At 46.7% G+C, this 8,037-nt stretch overlaps 1 protein-coding gene across 8 annotated transcripts in view; it reads left to right on the forward strand.

The window, feature by feature from the left end:
- Positions 1-2,530: 2,530 nt before the first annotated feature.
- Positions 2,531-8,037, forward strand: part of Stau2 (staufen double-stranded RNA binding protein 2) — a 299,224-nt gene continuing 293,717 nt past the window's right edge. For 2 of the 8 annotated variants that reach the window (XM_029533241.1, XM_029533242.1), the window contains exon 1: positions 5,389-5,407. The gene's annotated coding sequence lies outside the window, so the exon portion shown is untranslated. The other 6 variants (XM_029533243.1, XM_029533246.1, XM_021222069.2 and 3 more) reach the window with 6 other exon arrangements.

The raw sequence follows: 8,037 nt of genomic DNA on the forward strand, positions 1-8,037 counted from the left end.
AAAAAAAAAAAAAAAAAAGAAAGAAAGAAAAAAAGAAAAAGAAAAGAAAAGACTGGGAGACACTTTTTGAGATTATGACTCCACCCACGCCAACTGCTCAAACCTCGTTATGGTGAATTTGAAGGCATTGTTTTTTTCCATGGTTGAATACATGAGTACTGTATGTGTGTGCGCACATGCAGACTAGAGAAGGACAATACTGCGTCCTCTATTGCATCCCCCTATACCTTGAGCGAGGCTCTCTCTCACTAAAACTGGAGCTTGCTGTTTTGGTCTAGGCAGTCAACAAAAAAAGACTCAGCCTGTCTATGTCTGGCCACCAAGTGCTGTAGGCACGCCCACAGGGATATGTGGGCCTGCCTGGCTTTAAAACCTATGTGCTGGAGATCTGAACTCAAGCCATTTCACTTGAACAGCGAGTGCTCTAGACCTAACTAGGGTGGCAGGGAATGAAGACAAGACAGATAAACATACACAGAGGCATGGACAAAAAGCTGGGGTCATACAGATTGTGCTGTCAGTGGGGAGATGGCAGCTTCCTGGAAGCTAAGCATGTCTACTATATCAGAGTTGACCTGAAGGGTGAGATTAGGACATACAGAGAAGTAAGGAGGCTTGGTTTACGGAGCGCAGCTGGATCAAGGTGTAGGTATTCCTCATAGATGCAGACTCTGCTTGAGGGTGGGTAGTGTTCAGGACATAAATATGAGAGGGGACGTGGGGGAACTATGGTGGACATTTTTTGAATACACTATCAGTATATACCTGTGGATCAGAGGAAGGCTTTGACATTTCTCTGAGCCTCATCCTTTGGGGAGGGGTTACCATTTCCTGTTTCCTGTGGGTCTGAGTCTGGGGTCCTTGTGTGGCTCTGTCCTGGGGTCCTTGGTGTGGCTGTGTCCATTCAGCTGCACAGAGTTATCTGGTCTTCCTCCACTCCCTACACGAAGGTAATTTCATGTACTGACTTAGTTATGTTGATCAGTCGAAAGTAGAGTCAAGCTTTAAAAAATTCTCCTTTAAAATATTAAAAAAAAACCCTACTCTGATTGGGGTTTAAAGTATGCTAGGAGAGAAAGTTACAGCAGAGATGAAGTTTTCAGTTAACTTCAACGATCGGAATCTAAGAAAATACACTTTCTGACCACTTCAGAGTCACTTCCAAATATATAAAGACATCAATTTATTTCAAAACCACTTAGTGTCCACCCACTTGCTGTTGAATGCCAGGACTACAGAGATGAATGAGCCGGAGCCAGCCCCACAACAATGCAGTGTTTGGCAGAAGACAGGCGAGAAAACAAACAATGTAATAGACTTGCATAGAAGAGGGCGTCAAGAGAAGAGTGTGGTCTGCTGGAGGGAATTAGCTTCTCCGGGAGGCATTTTCTGAATGGCTTTTTTTTTTTTTTTTACTTTTTCATAATCTGTCCATTGGGTGAAGAGAGGATAGATCGGAGGCAGAGGGAATGACTTCTGGGAAGGCCAGGCATGGAAGGCTTGTATCACTGAAAACCTGAATGAGGCCTAAGTAGCTAGAAACCTTTAATCAAGGAGTGGTTCCCATTTAAGAAGGAATCCACACATTTGAGAAAACTAGTGGAAGTGAAAAGTGATAAAGGCACATAGGAAACATGAGAGACAAACGTAGAGCTTGCCTACGCTGTATCACCGGAAACTACTATCAGGCTCTAGCTAGAAGCTTTACAGGGATCACGCCTATACATACAGTATCACGTTTTTTTTTGTCTCTTTAAACATTGTAAATCGCTGGGCGGTGGTGGCGCACACCTTTAATCTCAGCACTTGGGAGGCAGAGTCAGGCGGATTTCTGAGTTTGAGGCCAGCCTGGTCTACAGAGTGAGTTCCAGGACAGCCAGGGCTACACAGACAAACCCTGTCTCGGAAAAAAACAAAAAACAAACACAAATAAAAATTGTAAATTAGTGTATAAGGTAATAGATCCACAAATACTGCCTCATTTGTAGAGTTGGTTTTAAAATATGACTGAAATCACAGGGCTCACAGACATATCCCAGGCAGACAAGCCATACCAAGGAACCCCCAGGAAGAAAAATGCCAGTCAGAACACACTAATAGTTCCAGTTCTAGACTTTTTTTTCATATGATTTTTGGTGCCACTTATTTAAAATCCATTGGTCTTAACTAGGCTGACGTTATCTGGCCATACCTAACCCATATCTAAACCAGGAGAAAAGAACAAGTAATTTGAGTTTTCTAGCACTCTTCAAAAACCAAGGATCTAGGACACTGTTTTAAGACGATCCTCATTTTTGGCTCTAAAGATTTCTTTTTTTGTACGGGCACACGACTTTAATATATTTATTATTTATCTTTTCCTGATGAATGATGTGGGCTCGCTCGCGTTTTCAGGTTGATACCGCTCGCTACCCTCCTCCCCCTTCTTCCTCCTCCAGTCTAGAAAGGTGCAGGATCCGCCGAATCCTGCGTCGCACCGCAGCGGAACGGACGCGGGATGGTCGCGCGTCCCCAGCTCGGCAGAGGCGGGCAGTCAGCGAGCCGGGAAAGGTAGGAGCAGAGCGTGGGGACAGGCTGCTAGAGAGCCCAGGGGCAGCGGGTGCGGGAGCGGCTGACCCGCCGGTGCTGGAGCACCTCCGCAGCTGCGGGCCGGCCACCCTCGGCGTGCTCCCGCAGCAGCTCCCGGGAGGGCCCCCGGCCCCAGCCCCGCGGCGCCCCGGGCTGCGGGGGTCCCGGAGGCCGCCAGGGGGCGGGAACGGCGCGGCGAACAATGGCCGCTAGACCGCGGCGGGAGGCGGAGAGGGGTGGAGATAGACAGGGAGAGAGAGAGAGAGAGACGGAGGGAGAGAGAGACGGAGAGAGCGAGCCGGCGCGGGGGCGCGCGGCGTGGCGCGGGCGCGGCGGCGCAGGCGGGGTCGCGCGGCGCGGGCCCGGGAGGGCGCGGCGGGAGCGCAGGGCGGCGGGCAGGCGGAGGCGGGGGGCGGGAGCCGAGGAGGGAGCGGGCGGCGTCGGCGGCGGCGGCAGAGCGGGGTCGGTTCTCGGGAGCGCTCGCCCATGTGGAGCCGTCTGCCGGGCGTCCGTGGCCCGCAGGTAAATCCCGGTGCGGGCGGCGCCGCCGGGCCCGACTTCCGCCGGCGGCTTCCGAGGCAGAGCGCCGGGAGCCAGCGGGGCCGCCTCTCGCGGCCTCGCTCCCGCGCCGCCCTCGGCCGCCCTGGGGGAGAGCGGGGGGGGGGGGCGTGTGCCGCGGGAGCCGTGCAGGTGTCGCCCGGGGCCGGGCGGGGCGGGGCGGGGGCGCCGGCGCGACGGCGGGGCGCGCGGAGGTCGCGCGGGCCTTGCGGGGCGGCGGGGCCGGGGCGATGGCGGTGGCTATTTCTGTATAATGGGCAAGTGGCGAAGACGTAACTCGCCGAAATGGGGAAGGGAGGTGGGGCGGAGGGGACAAAATATAGCCTATGACAGGCAAGTTCCGCCGAGCCTCCTGCGAACTAGGACCGTGACGGCCCGGCTTAAAGGAGGAGTTGGAGGTAGTGACCTTGCCCGGGCGTGGGGAGTTGGGTGAAACACAAAGCTTGGCCGCAGGATCTACCGTGAGGACCGGGACTCGGGTGTCGGTGGGGTCTCTGTGGGGTGGGGGGAGCGGGGCAGGGTGACCGGCCAGCTTCGCAGAGGCAGTCAAGGCGATTGAACTAGGAGACCTGGGTAGGGGGTGGGAATGAGAGCCTGGTTGGGCGCGTGCGCTGAGGGGTGGGGGTGGGGGTGGGGGGCAAGTCTGGAAGTCCTTGCAATTATTTAGGTGCAACATTTTGCAATATGAGCAGTTTGCATTATTATCTCCTATGCACCCCCCCCCCCAAAGAAAGCTTAGAAGTACTTGAGTGGAGACGGACCACCCAATAGGCATGAATGCACTAAGCAATTTAAAAGGGACTAAATTTCACAGAATTCATACAGATGATCCTTTAAATGTATTCCAGTAACCAAAGATCTGTTATCCAGTGTTAGGGAACTTTCTTAATCCAAATAGAACTTGGATTCTGATGTAGTCTTGTTTTCTGAGGGGTAACACTTGAAATAAAAAGGGCGTTGGGCAAAAAGATAGTAACACTGTCAGATGGTTCAGTAGGATGTTTCTTCCCATCCTTTCTAAGTGGATTCAACTATACTGTCGATAGAACTATAGAGGAAAAGTGCAAGTCAATTAAAAAACTAAGACCTTACTAATTTTTTTTAACAAAGCAAGTCTTTGTGTCTTATTTTACTGACAACCTAAATATCACTTGATTGTGGATTTGCTGCAGGCCTATATTAAGTGTGCAAATCCGTAATGCCCAACTGCATGCATGGTTTATGTGGCCACTGTCAATCTCGGGCACCTGTCTCAAGGTATGGCATGGCAGTAGTTTATGAAATTTACTCCAAAGTGATGTCTAGTTGGGATTAGTTGGTCATGTGTAGTATATTCTTCACAAATTACCGTTTTTTCTTAAGAAACAGTGTTTTGTATTCAAGTAGGTAAATTTCTAGTAGCATATATTTTTTAACTTCCTGTTGGATACAATTTCAGCTTTCAGTAAAGTCAGAACAACAATACAAAGAACATTCTACTAACTATAGCCAAGTTCACCCGTTATCATTATGCCCATTTATCATTTACTCAGCCACACACACAGATTTCCCCCTGCACTATTTGTGGCTAAGACAGGTAATGTTATAGCCCTTTGCTTCTGGATACTTCAGCATGGAAAAGGTTGAATTGTGTATTTTACCTTACTTGACTTGCCTGGAATGAAGTTCTAGGGAAGACTGACTTTCTATAAAATAACAAAAATAGGTAGGGCTGTCTTGATGGCTCATTGGGTAAAGCCATTCGTTGCCAAGCCTGTACACGACTGTGGAGGCATAGGACAACTTGTGTGAGTCTACTGTTGTCTTCTACCTTGTGAGTCCTGGGGATCAAACTCAGATCCTCAGGTTTGGTGGCACATGACTGGGAGTTTAAGGACAGCAGAAACTATGCAGTAAGAGCCAGCTCTCTATTTGTACTGTGTGGGGCTCTGGGATGGAGCATCTGCAAGGTGTCCTCTGACCTCCACATTCCCACTGTGGCATTTTCATGTCCCACTCATATATATGCACACACAGACACACACACACAGATTAAAAACTAAAAATGATAGTGATGAAAGTCTAAAATACGAAACAATGCAGAAAGTATCCCAGAATAAGTAGTTAGTGAAATATTAGAACTGTTTTTGTACCTAACTGCTTTAGCATATTTTCTAAGTTATTTTATGTGTATGTATATCTTCACCTGTGTTCTCTTCTGCCTTTCATGTCTGCCCATGGAAACCAGAACAGAACATTGGATTCCCTGGGACTGGAGTTATAGACAGTTGTGAGCTGCCATGTGAGTTCTGGGAATCAAACCCAGGGCCTTTGGAAGAGTAGCCAGTGCTTTACTACTGACCCATCTTTCCATCTCCATCTTTAGAATTTGACTGGACCCAGGTCCTCCCATACGCCAGGAAAGCATTACCACTGGCTAGATCCTAGCCCAACTCCATCTTTTTTTGATTACTATTGTGGTGTGTGTGTGTGTGTGTGTGTGTGTGTGTGTGTGTGTGTGTGTAGCTCTGCTGGGTAGCTTACGCTATCCTTGAGCTCCCAATCCTTCTATCTTATCCTCCCTACACCACTGTACCTAGTTCTTTTGTTTTACCTTTGTTTCTTTTGTGTCAAGTGCTTTATGTCTGATCATTTATATTCATGGGAAGAAAACAGTCAATCAGTAATGTGAAGTTGAACTATGTTAATACCAGACAGCATGGAGTTAAGTGCTGCATGATCAGTCACATTAAAAATTTTGTGTCTCTAGGGCCCCTAATGAAGGAGCTAGAGAAAGTACCCAAGGAGCTGAAGGGGTCTGCAACTCTATAGGTGGAACAACAGTATGAGCTAACCAGTACCCCCTGAGCTGTGTCTCTAGTTGCATAGGTATCAGAGGATGGCCTAGTCAGCCATCAGTGGGAGGAGAGGCCCTTGGTCTTGCAAAGATCATATGTCCCAGTACAGGGGAATGCCATGGCCAGGAAGCGGGAGTGGGTGGGTTGGGGGACAGGGCGGGGGGAGGGTATAGGCGGCTTTGGGGATAGCATTTGAAATGTTAATGAAGAAAACATCTAATAAAAAAACCCCACAAAAATATTGTGTCTCTTAGGTGTCAGAAAATATCTGATAAGTCCTGTCCATAATAATTGGAATCTATATTTATGTCAGTGGTTGGCTTTGAATATCTCCCCATGGCTCTTTATAGTTGCCCTGGACATTAGACACTTGACATTCGTTGCTGTTGTTAAGACTCATAGCCCAAGCTGGCATTGAGTTTGCTCTGGAGCCAAGGAACCTTGAACTGATCCTTCTGCCTCTACTTCCCAAGTGCTTGTGTCACTACAGCCCTTGACTTTGGCCCAGAAAAAAATGGTAATAAGGGAAATCTTTCATAGTTCAGTGTGTGGTGAGGAGAAGAGGACTTTGAACCTGTCCAACTGGGCATTAACCATAGCAGTGTGCATGTGGCTATTTGTAGGTAATCCAGCCTCTGTCTCAAGCTGATGGGGATTAAATGAGTATAAAAATGGCAATGTGGCACCCGGCATGGGCTCGCCTCTGGTAATTGTTCCTTGGCTGGATTGTGTCTCTTACAGTCATAATTGAGTAAACTGTGTGCTTAGAAACTCTCACTGGCTTTTAGGAAATATTGATATTTATAATTGGATATTCCTTAATAGTTTTTTGGAAGGTGCCTACTTTAAAAAATTAAAATGAAAAAGTATATTAAAAACTTTTATATAATTAATGTGTTTTGTCTTCATGAATGTGCACCATATTCATGACTGGTGCCTGAGATGATCAGAAGGTGCTGTCTCCCTGAAACTAGGTCTGAGATGTCATGTGGGTGCTGGGACCAGGTGTTCTTCAGGAGCAACAAGTATCCTTAACTAGGGAACCATCATTTTAAAGGATGATGCTTAGTTTTACATAGTGTGTAGCCTGTCAGTGAGGATAGTACATGCAACTAGAATGGGTCCTGATGTAAAATGTTTATAAAGATCTATGCCGTTTCTTAAAACTGTAGAGCTTTTAATTTACCATGGGCAAGATGTAATTGATGATAAAGGTAGACTGTTAAGTCCCAGACACACAGCTGGGCCGTTCATCCTTTGTGAGCTGCAGGTCTTCCCGGCCCAGACACAGTTGGGCCGTTCATCCTTTGTGAGCTGCAGGTCTTCCTGGGTCTGTAGCCGCTTGTCAGCTGCCTCTCCTGCTTTCCTTTGGATGTCACTCTGAGACACGTGACTGGGTTTCTGTAACAGTGGTCAGTTGTAATGGGATTGACCTGTAGCTAGAAACTCTTTTTGACATAGGATGGATAGGTAGTTTTTTTTGAGACCACAGACAACATATAAAAACTTTGGATCTTTTTGATATCTTGATTTTTTTTTTAATCATAAGTAATTTTTAAATTGATATAAATCTAATATTTATAGCTTGTTTGATAATGAACAATTTTAGAATGGTATCAAATTTAAGTGTTATTATACATACAGTAGTTATGTTTCAGTTTTGTAGCTTATAATTGTGAAAGGCTTATAGGATATGCAATATTAGATGAATGGATATTTTCATTTTTTAAAAAAAGATCTATCTATCTATCTATCTATCTATCTATCTATCTATATATATATAATGTATGTGGGTGTTTTGTCTGCCTGTTCATTTACATACCAGAAGAGGGCATCAAATCCAGTTTATATTTGGTTGTGAGTCACCACATGAGTGCTGGGAACTGAACTCAGGATCTCTGGAAGAGCAGCCAGTGCTCTTAACCACTGAGTAATGTATCTATTCCCAGTGTTTTTATTTTTGTGATGTCAAAAACCCTTTTGTACATGAAGATGAGAACATAAAGAGTGTACCACAGTGTCTTCAGTGTGCTTCTTGAACATTGTGTCAAGATGAGAACCTCAGTGTCTTCAG

This window comes from Mus pahari, chromosome 22 (assembly GCF_900095145.1).
Source record: "Mus pahari chromosome 22, PAHARI_EIJ_v1.1, whole genome shotgun sequence".
Classification (NCBI taxonomy): Eukaryota; Metazoa; Chordata; class Mammalia; order Rodentia; family Muridae; genus Mus; species Mus pahari.